The 12,537-nt window shown below is 38.9% G+C and overlaps 1 protein-coding gene across 8 annotated transcripts in view; it reads left to right on the forward strand.

Moving 5' to 3' along the window:
- The window catches only part of DLGAP1 (DLG associated protein 1), a 906,793-nt gene that overhangs the window by 1,476 nt on the left and 892,780 nt on the right, over positions 1 to 12,537 (forward strand). The window lies entirely within an intron of this gene.

Genomic DNA, 12,537 nt, shown 5'->3' on the forward strand with positions numbered 1-12,537 from the left:
CCAGAGGGCCGAGACAGGGACAGGGACGCGGGTGGGTAGATGTCATTTCTTTTATGGACTCAAGCAAGACTACATTTACACTCCTGACACAGGGAGCCTGGCTTGAGTTCGTGAGAGATCGATGCTTCCTGTCTCCCTTGTCATAACCTGTAAAGTTATGGATTTACAAGAATGAACGACATATAATAAAAGTAATAATTAAAAACATCTTTATCTTTTATAGTCTTCGTGAATGTGCTCTGTAAAGTGGCGATGGATCAGTCTGAGTTGTAGTCAGACACCGGGATGAAGAATGTTTAGAACTAGGAAACCGATTTTAGGACCGAACTCAGAAACATCTTGCGAATTATTTTTACCAGGAAGAAGCTAACTGCCTTTTGACTGTTATTTATAGCGGAATTTCAGTTTCAGGAAGCAACTTTCTATTGGCCAATGTAATTTTGCATATATAACAATAGTCGTTCTTCCAACTTCCACGGAAATGACATGGAGGCAAGAAATGTTATAAGTAAAAAAATAAAAGAAAAGAAAAGAAATGTTATAAGTATCCCAATTTCTCTAATGTGAAAAGGATAAAGTTTTCTTTGCTTAAATTTTTACAAAAGAAATTCAAAGGTACAAAAACACATTGAATTTGTATTCATGCAAAATATGTGAAATTTAAATGTCCATTCAGGTCATAAAAATTACTGGGTTCAGAAAAATCTATATTCTGGCATAAATAGGAAGTCAAAAATTCAGAAATCTTATGTCAGTAGCTATGTTATTAATTTCCTTTGGATTTGTCACTTCAGGTTAAAGTTGCAGCAGGGAGGGGAAGTCGCTGCTTTGAAATATTACAAGTTTCAGATCTAAAATTCCATAACTGCTTTTGAAAAAAAAAACCAAAAACACACCAAAAACCAGAAAAACAACAGACTCACTTAAGAGAAAATGTTGCTTGAATGAGAAAAGACTTGAGCACATTTGCAAATATAGGATATTAAAAAAGGCTAGACCTATCTCTTTTTCTCTGTTTCTATCAAGGTTCCTATTCAGAGATTAATTTGCCAAATAAAATATCTCAAATATTATATGCAATATTAATATTGGAAACTCAGCTGATTAAGAGATTCCTTAAAAAGTTGTGAAGGAATTTTCTGACAAGACTCTTCAAATAACACTGGAGCAGTTGTGCTTTTGAGAGATAAATGTGCGTGAGTTTTCCCTGTGGGGAATTTTCATGAGTTAGTATCTTTATCTCCTTCACCATAATTTTTTTTTTTTCTGCCAGGACTAAAACCTTGATGAAACGTATCAGTAATAATTGAAAGCAAGACCTTCTTAAAATATTATGTAGCCCATATAGAGAAATAGCCTAAAATGAAGTGGTCTACTTTCTGAATCCTTCTAAGCTTAAGTGCCCTATTGAATTAAACCTGAAAATATAAATTGCATACACTTTGATTTAACTCTTTTAGATGTGTGTGCCTTTGTTCCATATAGCCATCTAGATTCATTATTATTTTTTAAATCTAAAATTAAAACTGAATTTCAGGGAACTGAATTTTTACTAACTCCTCATTTAGAGATATGTAGCATAGTAATAGTTTCAGCTACAACTTAACTGTGGCAAGTACCATATTTGTATAGAAACTTCTAGAAACAAAAAAATTCAACATTCTGATTTTGATTTCATATAGTATTTTGAATTGGGAAAGAATAGTAAAATGCTATCTAAATGTATGTTTTTATAGTGAAGTTTATATGATGGAGTCCAGTTCCTCTTCTGGTGTCTTCTTCATCTTTCCCAGAAGTTGCTTCGCCCTTTATCAGATCCACTGTGCTCCCTGCAGAAGTTTTCTGTTCCTTTCAGGAAGCACTGAACTGGAGAATTTTTATTAAGATTGCATCTCTATAGAAACCGCACTTGCCTCTCTTTGCTTAATTTCAGGAAACAATGTAGTTGTAAATTCTTTTGTTTCTTTTCTCTTTTTCTTTGGTAATTATTTCTAGCTTGTAGAGGAGCAGCACCAGTAAAGCAGAAAGACTCCAAGGACTTTTCAAAAATCTCAACACTTTGCTCCACCCCCTCACCTCTCACATTTACAATCTTTGCCTTACCTCTGTGGGATGTTGTTTTCTTAACAGATTTTCATTTTAAAGAAGTACAATCACAAGAAGGCCCTTTTCTAGCATTCCAAAAATTTTTGTGCTGCTGAGATGCTTGGAACTTTAAAAGCACCCTGTGTCTTATGCTGTCTTTTATTTCTAGAAGATCCTAAGGGCTTATAATTCTCCATTTTCAAAGAGAAGAATCTTTTCACTGGCCCCCAAATTACTTTCTCCCCCCTACACACCCTTTTAAAATCATGGCGAATTTGTAGCCTGATTCCTGTTACTGCCTAATAAAGGTGACTTTCTGTAGATGTGTGGTGTATCAGAAATTGCTAGAGCTGCTGTTCCTTCTTCTACCACAAAGCAGGATTTAGAACTAGTCTTAAGGCATTTACTTTATTAAACATCCACTGATAATTCATTGTATGAGATACCAGGTACCAGTTGGTTTTCTTTTAACACATAATTGGTTTATGCAAAATAATAATAAATATCCCGTGAATACATAAAGCATTAAACCATTTATGCATATATGCTACACACACCACCCCAGAAGTCGGTATTGCGTGTGCAGTGTGTTGACCCACCATTTTTATCTCCTTCATTCTAATAAATGTCAGGGACTAGACAAGTGGTGTACAGATGAGAAACTAGTGTTATTCTCTTTCTCGGCTTGAAAGGTTGGTGTGTATTGTTTTCTCCCTCCTGTAGGAGTTAAGGATTGCAAGGTAAGTGGATCCCACTTCAGAAGACCTACTCATACCCAGGAAGCCCTCTGGACATACAGCTGTAGATCTTTGGCCCAGATTCCTGAATCTTTTCTTGGGTAGCTGAGAACCAGTAAAACTGGGGTATGATTGCCCCACTTGGGGTTGTTGTGAACGAGGTATCAGTGCTTTGGATCTGCCGTGAAGAGGCAAACCTACTTTCCTCCTGGAATTTGCCCAAAACTCAACTGTTCGTTTTTATAGTTACTTATCATCGTTTGCTCACCTGTTGTCATTGACAATTTCTAGATCTCTCAACATTTTGTGAGATTTGGAAGCAGCAACACAAAAGCAAGCCATGAAGAGTGTGGTTTGGCAGTGTGTTAACTGTCCAATCCGGCCAGATTTTCTTAGTGTTCAAGAGAGTGGGGGCTTGGTGAAGCCCTGGCTAAGCAATTAGGAGAGCCAGGTTTGTGGTAGGGCAAGTTATCGCACCAGCTTGTGTGTCCAGGGCTGCATGGGGAGGACTCAGAGGCATTGAAATGGCTCCCTCAGGTGGCCTGTGGGGAGGTGTCTCTCTCTCTCTCTCTCTGGGCATGTTTCCAGCCCTGCCGCTTTACTTCCGTGACATGGTTTTGGCTAATTTGAAAACTTCTGCTAGAGTAACTTCCTTTTTAATTCTACTACTGGAGAACATTCATTAGTATATGATAGGATACTCTGACCTCAAGATCATACCCTTTCTCTGGAGACCCTCTCTTGGTTTCAGTTTCAGTGGAAACTCAGAGTGTGGTCTATTTCTGGACTAGAACTTTCCCTGCTAGATATCGCTGAGATTTCTTTACAAAACACATGCTGCAGTTTCAGAGACAAATGGCATTTTGATCCTGTCTCAGACTTTGCAAACAACCATTCGGTGATATGATTCATCCTACTACTCTAGTAAAAAGGCAAGGTAGAGTCACTCCCTTGGAAGCTCCTTTCCCAGCGTAAACCCGGCATTAACCCTGAAGGCTAAGGAACATTTTCATTGTTTCAAACAAGGATGCCTTTTTTTTTTTTTCCTTTAGAGCCTCAGGGTGAGGGGGGTGGGAGGGGTGGGAGTGGGGACAGGACCTTGAAGCAGTAAACACATTCGGTAGTTGATTGTGTGAAACTTGCCTAGGCAATTTAGAGGAGACTCACCTGATTCTACAGCTTCTGTGAAGCAGGATAAGATGTCTTTCCCTGCTTTCCCTGCAACACTGTTTCTTACATTATTTCCTCTTCCCTAGACCTCAGCTGAAAAGTAATTTAATCAGTGAGGCTCGCCAGTTGAATGCAGTTTCAGTGCTTTATACTTTTTTCATGGGCCTTTCACAGTAAATAACGATGCTTTTTTGACTTTTGTGATTATCCTATCAGCTGTCTTCCCCACTGAACTGCACATTCCATGAGATCAAGAAACTGTGTAAGGACCTTAACTCTGAGGGTAGTATGCTGTGGCTTTTACAACCCCCCATCTCTCCTGCTCCTTGCAGTCTTCTTTTTTTTTTTTTTTTTTTTAAGATTTTATTTATTTATTTGACAGAGACCACAGGTAGGCAGAGAGGCAGGCAGAAAGAGAGGAGGAAGCAGGCCGGGTGTGGCTGGACTTGATCCTGGGATCATGACCTGAGCCAACGAAGGCAGAGGCTTTTACCCACTGAGCCACCCAGGCGCCCCTGCTCCTTGCAATCTTAAATTCTGTATTCTCTATTCCAATAATACTTGGTTAACACAGGGCTGATCTCAGGGTGGCCAACGTGTGAGGGGGTAGGTTTTGCTACATTTCCCAACTAGGGAAACTGCAGTCCACTGGAAAACCAGAGGAAGTTTCCGAAATAAGGATTTAAAAAATGGAATAAAAACAAAAGCCTCCTGTCCCTTCCTCTTCCTCCTCTTTTTTACTCAAAAGAAGCGTATGAATAGCTTAATCAGTACACCTGCCAGTTTATTGTGCAGGGAGTGCCCCCCTCCCCAGGTTTAGCTCCTTTCTTACTCTCCAGCCCAAAGGATTGAGCACTCTTTCCTACGGTTCCATGGAATCTGATACATATTTATTTCTTAGTTTCATATTTCATTTTCTGTTTATGTGCCTACTTCTGTGAGACCATAAGCTCAGAGATAATGGCTAGTATAGGACTCGCATATGGAAGGGATACAAATGTTCAAAGGACGGTGAAAGATTGAATCAGCTCACAAGGATAAGAGACAACTCACCAGGGATGGAGAGAAGTGGATACAACTGACTTTGTTGCTTAAGGCTGATTTCTGTTATAAGTACTTAAAACCTCCGTGGGATGGATCTCACTCATAGGCCATGTTGGAATCTGCCATTTAAAATTATATGGAATCACGGCCTTCTAAGAAGTTCTGTGATTTTTTTTTTTTTTTTTTTTTTTGTATTAGTTTCTGGACAAGCATGTATATATTCTATCCGGCTCTGTGCTTCTGAGATACTCGAATGGTGCAGTGACGTGAGCTTAACCTGCCACTCGGCATCCTGCTATAGTTGCTGGATCCACTATTCAGCCTTCAGTGAGGGAGAGTAAGACTCAACGTGGACATTGCTCATGTTATTATAAACTCTGGTGTGTAATAATTTATCTAGATTTGCTTTTCTTTTATTGGTAATTTAAAATATCTTGCTTTGATGGTAAGAATCCTAAGGGACGTAGATGATTGATGTAGATATTGGCATGGATGTTGCCCCCAAGGACGAGCAAACAGGCAAACAAAATTGTTATCTCCTGTGTACTCGTTAGCGTGGAGAATACAGAAATGCAAACATTGTTCAGATCCTTGGGTGGCTTAAAATCTAATCCAAGGGATAAGATTAAAATGTAGAAAGTAATTAGGAAGAACATGTTACAGAATAAATGTAAGGGCTCAAGTGTCTGGGACCTGTCATACCAATACCCTGGGCTTTTATGGAGTGGCAGAGCTCAACAAAAAATGGGATCATTGTGGAACCTTCCCTAGAGGTCTTAGGCTGGTCTTCCCGGATGGGTAGGAGTTAAATGGAAGAAGCAATAAGGCAGAACATTTACAAAGACATGGAAACGCAAATCAAATTGGCTTGGCATATTCCTGGTTCAAGGAGATAGTCATCAGCTCTGGTTCCTCTAGTGCATTTTCATTAGACCTGGAGATGAATTTGTATATGTGCTGCCGAAGCGAGCACACCTGGAGATGAATTTGATTGAGAAGGGTGGAGAATGTTTAGAGTTGATAGGAACGTTGAAGGATTTTGAATAGACAGTGATGCGGAGAAGTGGTCTCTTCGGCTGATGGAAGTGGATCTGTCTACCATCAGACTGGAACAGAGAGAAGCATTAGGGACTTTTCATTAATTGAGGCATAAATGATGAGAACCAGGTCTAAGGAAGTAAAAATTGGGGGAAAAGACAAGAAATATTTTGGAAAAATTTTCAAGTAATATTTGACTCCTTCCTTTCTCTTTTACTTAGGTCTGTGTCACAAACTATTTTTTAACTCTTTATTATTAATTAAAAATTATTGTGAACTATTTCAGTAACACAAAAAATTAAATATTAAAATAAATACCTGTGTATCCACTCTTCAGATTATGAAATAAGCCAGTACACATACTGTTCATACTCTCATAGTTCTCTTTTTCCAAGCATATCTCCCCTCATTGTACCCTCTCTAGAGGCAGACCTCAGACATAGTCCAAGTTCGTGGCAATAAAGCGAGTTGATGTTTTGATTTCCCAGTGCATTTAAGTTATGTTTATGCTATACTATATTCTATTAAGAGTGTAATAGAATTATTTCTAAAATAAATGTATGTGTATAAGCCTTAATGAAAAATACTTTATTGCTACAATATACTAGCCATTCTCTGAGCTTCCAGCAAGTTGTCATCTTTTTTGCTGAGGGAGGTTCTTTTGCCTCCTTGTGGCTGCTGAGTAATCAATCAAGGCAGTGGTTGCTGAAGGTTGGGTAGCTATGGCAATTTCTTCTTTTTTTTTTTCTTATACATTTATTTTCATTTTACACTTTTTAAAAATATTTCATTTATTTATTTATTTGAGAGAGAGGGCAAGTATGTGAGAGATCACGAGCACGGGGAAGGGGTAGAGGGAGACGCAGACTCCCTGCTGAGCAAGGAGCCCAATGCAGGACTCATTTCCAGAATCCTGACCTGAGTGGACCACAGACACTTAACTGACTGAGCCACCCAAGTGCCCTGTGGCAATTTCTTAAAAGAGGGTAGTTGATGGGGTGCCTGGGTGGCTCAGTGGGTTAAAGCCCCTGCCTTTGGCTCAGGTCATGATCTCAGGATCCTGGGATTCCCCCCCCTCCCCCCCCCCCACATCCGGCTCTCTGCTCGGCAGGGAGCCTGCTTCCTCTCCTCTCTCTCTGCCTGCCTCTGCCTACTTGTGATCTCTGTCAAATAAATAAATAAAATCTTTAAAAAAAAAATAAGAGGAAGGTAATTGATGAAGTTCGCCACATTGATGGACTCTTCCTTTCACTGGAAGGCTTAGAGGTCATTGTTAGGTTATTAACTTTCCTAATTTCAATATTATTTTTTTATCTTGGGGAATAGGGAGGCTGGAGGAGAGGGAGAGAGACAGGGAATGGCTGGTCAGCCGAGCAGTCAGAATGTATATAACATTTACAGATTAAGTTCGCCATCTTATATGTGTATGGTCCTGGCGCCCCAAAACAATTACAGAGTAACAGCAGAGATCACTGATCACAGGTCACCATTACAAATATAGTAATAATAATAATGAAGAGTTTGAAATATGGTGAGAATTACCAAAATGTGATAGAGAGACATGAAGTGAACAAATGCTGTTGGAAAAATGCTGCCAATAGTCTTGCTCAATGCAAGGTTGCCACAGACATTCGTTTGTTAAAAAATGCAATAAAGTGGAGTGCCTGTACCGAATTCCCTGTTTATATTCCCATGCGTTTCCTTATGCTTTGCTATGTATTTATGTGTGCTTAAGCAATATAGTCTAATTTTGCTCTTTTTTAACTATTTAAATAGTAACATGCTCTGTAGTCTTTTTCACCTTACTTTAATTGATTAGTATTCTGTTGATATATGTCGATCCTTTTTAGTCGTTTCTACTGCAATATGGTATTCCATTGCATAATATATCATGATTAATGTACCAGTCATCTGTTGGTGGACAGTCAGGGTATTTTCCAACAAGGTTGCTATGAACATTTATATGCATATTTCCTCTTTAGGAGTGGAATTACAGGAGGGCGAGATTTGTACCTTCACATGTAGCAGATAATACCAAATTACTAAAAAAGCATACTACCTCTTTATACTCCCACCAGCAATCTAGAGGAGCCCCACTTTTTTTTCCATATCTTTGCCAATACTTGGTGATTCATTTTATTTTTTTCCAGTCTTATGAATACAAAATGATAGCTTTTTTAGTTTAAATGTGTTGTTCCCTGACTGACTGCTAGTAAAGTTGATTATTCTTTTCCTCTCTTAATTAACTTTCAGGTCTCTTTGGAATGCTTATTCATATGTGTTGTCCACTCTCCCACAGCTTTAAAAAAAGTTACTGATTTTTTAAAAAAAAATTTTTTTATAAAAGATTTTACTTACTTATTTGACAGAGAAAGACACAGCAAGAGAGGGAACATAAGCAGGGGGAGCAGGCAAGGGAGAAGCAGGCTTCCCGCAGAGCAGGGAGCCCGATGCAGGGTTCTGTCCCAGGACCCTGGTATCATGACCTGAGCCGAAGGCAGATGCTTAACAACTGAGCCACCCAGGCACCCAAAGTTATTGGTTTGTAGGAGTTACTTATATAGTCTGAATACCAGAGTTTTTTCTGTAATATGCATTTCAATGATCTTTTCCCAACCGGTGGCTTGTCTTCTTAATTTTTATGATGTCTCTGGGTGAAAAGATTACTTTATTTTGAATTCCAATATGATTACCATTCAGCGTTATATTAATTTTAGGGGTACAAAATATAGTGATTCCACAATTCTATACATACTCATTGCTCATCACAATAAGTGCACTCTTAATCCTCGTCACCTATTTCACCTATCCCTCTGTGTACCTCCCTTCTGGCAACCTCCAGTTTGTGTTCTGTGTTTTAGAGTCCGATTTTTTTTTTTTTGGAGTCTTTTTTTGTTTTGTTTCTTAAATTCCATGTATGGGTGAAACCATATGGTATTTGTCTTTCTCTGACTGACTTATTTCAATTAGCGTTATACCCTCTGAATCCATCCATGTTGTTGCAAACCGCAAGATCTCATCCTTTTTTATGGCTGACTCATGTTTCACTGTGTATATACACTGCTTGCTTATCCATTCATCTATGGATGGACACTTGGCTGCTTCCATTTCTTGGCCATTGTAAATAGTACTTCAATAAACATAGGGCTGCATATATACTTTAAATTAGCGTTTTTGTATTCTTTGGGTAATATCTAGAAGTGTAATTGCTGGATCATAAGGTAATTCTATTTTTAAGTTGTTTTTTTTTTAAAGATTTTATTTAGTTATTTAAGAGAGGGAGACATAGTGAGAGAGAGAACACATACTGGGGGAGTGGAGGAGGGAGAAGCAGGCTCCTTGCTAAGTAGGGAGCCTGGTATGGGGCTTGATATGATCTTGGTTATTATGAAGACAGGTACCAAAAAACACGAGGGTATGTTTTCAGCTTTAAATAGAGACTATCCTTTTAGAGACTATCCAGATGAACGTATGTACACACAGTGAAGATTCTGGGAGTTGTGAGAGCATGGATGGTACCTCTTACTATAACAGTCATAGCCACAGTGGGGAAGAATACTTAAATCCCATGCCTCAGCTGGACATTGGAGCCTTGGAGACCGTCTTCACAGCCCCAACATCAACTCCCTCTAGCATCCAGCAAGTTAATGTCACTGACAGTGATGAGGAGGAAGAAGAAAAAGTGCTCAGGAATTTATAATTTTAAAACAAATGTGCACAGAAAATAAACATTTCTTAAAATATATTCTGGGTCAGTTGGTGTGAGAAAAAAAAAACCTAGAATGCTTTGCTGAGAGTTGTCAGCCATGATTTGAGGAGTCAAATCAAACATAATTTATACCTTCATAAAGTTTTGATTAGTGAAACTGGAGTCCTGATGTTTCATCGTAGGAATATTTAAGATATGAAGTAATTTATTTTTGTGTCTGAAATTTGTATCAACATATATTATCATTACTTTATCTTGGAATGTGCAAAGTACTGAATCCTCACAATTTTATTGAGGGGATAGGGAGTATATATCTGGCATGACAAGTATGATTTGTATTTTATCTCAGGATACATTTATTTATTTTTCTCATATGATTTTTTGTTTGGTCTTTATGTAATACTTATGGATATTGTCTGTTTTTATGTAACAGTTTGAAATATTTTGATAATTTTTAGTAGTGAATTGAGACTAAGTTACTAAATTTAATTTACTTTAATAACCAATTATAAGTTTCAAATATGTTTTCATGGCACTTGGGTAACCCAATTATCATAATAACCAGGATCATGATCTGAGCTGAAGGCAGAAGCTTAATGACTGCACCACCCAGGTGCCCCCTACTTTTAAGTTTTTAAGGAACCTCCGTACTGTCTTCCTCAGTGGCTGCACCAGTTTGTGTTCCCCCCGACAGTGCATAGGGGCTCCTTTTTCTCCACATTCTTGCCAAGTGTTGTTGTCTTCTTGATTTTAGCCATTCTGGCCCTTGCGAGGTGATATCCCACTGTGGTTTTGATTTGCATTTCTCTGATGGTCAGTGATGTTGAGCATATTTTCAGGTGTCTATTGGCCATCTGCATTTCTTTGGAGAAATGTCTATTCATGCCTTCTGCCCATTTTTAAATCAGAGTATTTGGTTTTCTTGGTTTTGAGTTGTGTAAGTCCTTTTCATGTCCTTCTAGATAGATTGAATGCTTTCCCACAAGCAGGAATTTCTTTTAAAACGACTACTTCAGAGCCGTCTCTATCCTGGGAGGCTGGTCAAATCTCATCTCATAGGAAGTATTTTGTAAATACTCTAGGCCAGGGTAAACTCTCTTCTGAATTCTAGTTGCATTTTTCTGGTTCATTTACTCTATGATTTACATTTTAAATCTTTTATGTGACTAGCTCCTTTAAGGGCTTCATTGGCTTAGGTACTGCTGTCTTTCTCTGAGGACTAAGCACAAGAGCCAGAAGAGTGGGTTTTCAAAGGGTCACAGTTGCTTTCCTGATGATTGGTAATTAGTTACTGGAGATGACATTGGCTGAGTGGGGATTTGGAATGGGACATTGGGATTAGTGACAGTGCTGGAACATACAAGAATTTGGGATAGGGAGCTAATTCCTAGTAAATACATTGAACTCTATTTTGTTTATGTTAACTTTTGAGACAATATTGGACATGCCTCATCAGCAGCTTGGAAAATATTAAAACCGAATTTTAGAAAATGACAAATTTGAGGGAGTTAACTGCTGGCAAGTGATCAGTACATTCATGATGCTAACAGCTGTTTCTTTGTTATAGATAAAGATGTTCCCCCCAACTCCAATTTTTTTTCTATTTTATTTTATTTTATTTCTTTTCAGTGTTCTAGCATTCATTGTTTATGCACCACACCCAGTGCTCCATGCAATACGTGCCCTCCTTAATACCCACCACCAGGCTCACCCAATCCCCCACCCCCACCGCTCCAAACCCCTCAGTTTGTTTCTCAGAGTCCACAGTCTCTCATGGTTTGTCTCCCCCTCCGATTTCCCCCAGCTCACTTTTATCCATCTCACAATGTCCTCCGTGTTATTCCTTATGCTCCACAAGTAAGTGAAACCGTATGATACTTGACTTTCTCTGCTTGACTTACTTCACTCAGCATAATCTCCTCCAGTCCTGTCCATGTTGACACTAAAGTTGGGTATTCATCCTTTCTGATGGCGGCATAATACTCCATTGTATATATGGACTATATCTTCTTTATCCGTTTGTCCACTGAAGGGTATCTTGGTTCTTTCCACAGTTTGGCGACTGTTGCCCTTGCTGCTATGAACATCCTCCAACCTGCATCTTTGATTCTACTATCCTGAGTAATCTAACTAGATAGATGACTTTGTCAAGTTACTTAATTTTTCTGAGCCTGCTTTTCTCATCTGAGAAATGAGGATAATTATATTTTCATATCAAGTTTTAAAAGGATTAAATGAGCCAACCTATGTGAAGTAATTCAGTGGTGGTCAACTAATAAATACTGTTATTAACAACATATTTTATCCAGGGGTGCCTGGGTGGCTCAGTTGGTTAAGCATCTGCCTTTGGCTCAGGTCATGATCCCTGGGTCATGGGATTGAGCCCCACATGGCTCCCTGCTCAGCGGGGAGCCTGGTTCTCCCTCCCCCCGCTCCACCCCACTCCTGCTCTCTCTGATGATCTCTCTCTTTCTCTCAAATAAATAAATAAAATCTTTTAAAAAAAAGATTTTATTTATTTATTTGACAGAGAGAGAGCACAAGTAGGCAGAGCAGCAGACAGAGGGAGAGGGAGAAGGAGACTCTCTGCTGAGCAGGGAGCCCGAGGGGGGCTCAATCCCAGGACCCTGGGATCATGACCTGAGCTGAAGGCAGCCGCTTAACTGACTGAGCCACCCAGGTGCCCCAATAAATAAAATCCTAACAAACAAACAAACAAACAAAAAACCAATATATTTTATCTATAAGAACTAA

The sequence above is a fragment of the Meles meles genome, chromosome 12, assembly GCF_922984935.1.
Source record: "Meles meles chromosome 12, mMelMel3.1 paternal haplotype, whole genome shotgun sequence".
Taxonomy (NCBI): Eukaryota; Metazoa; Chordata; class Mammalia; order Carnivora; family Mustelidae; genus Meles; species Meles meles.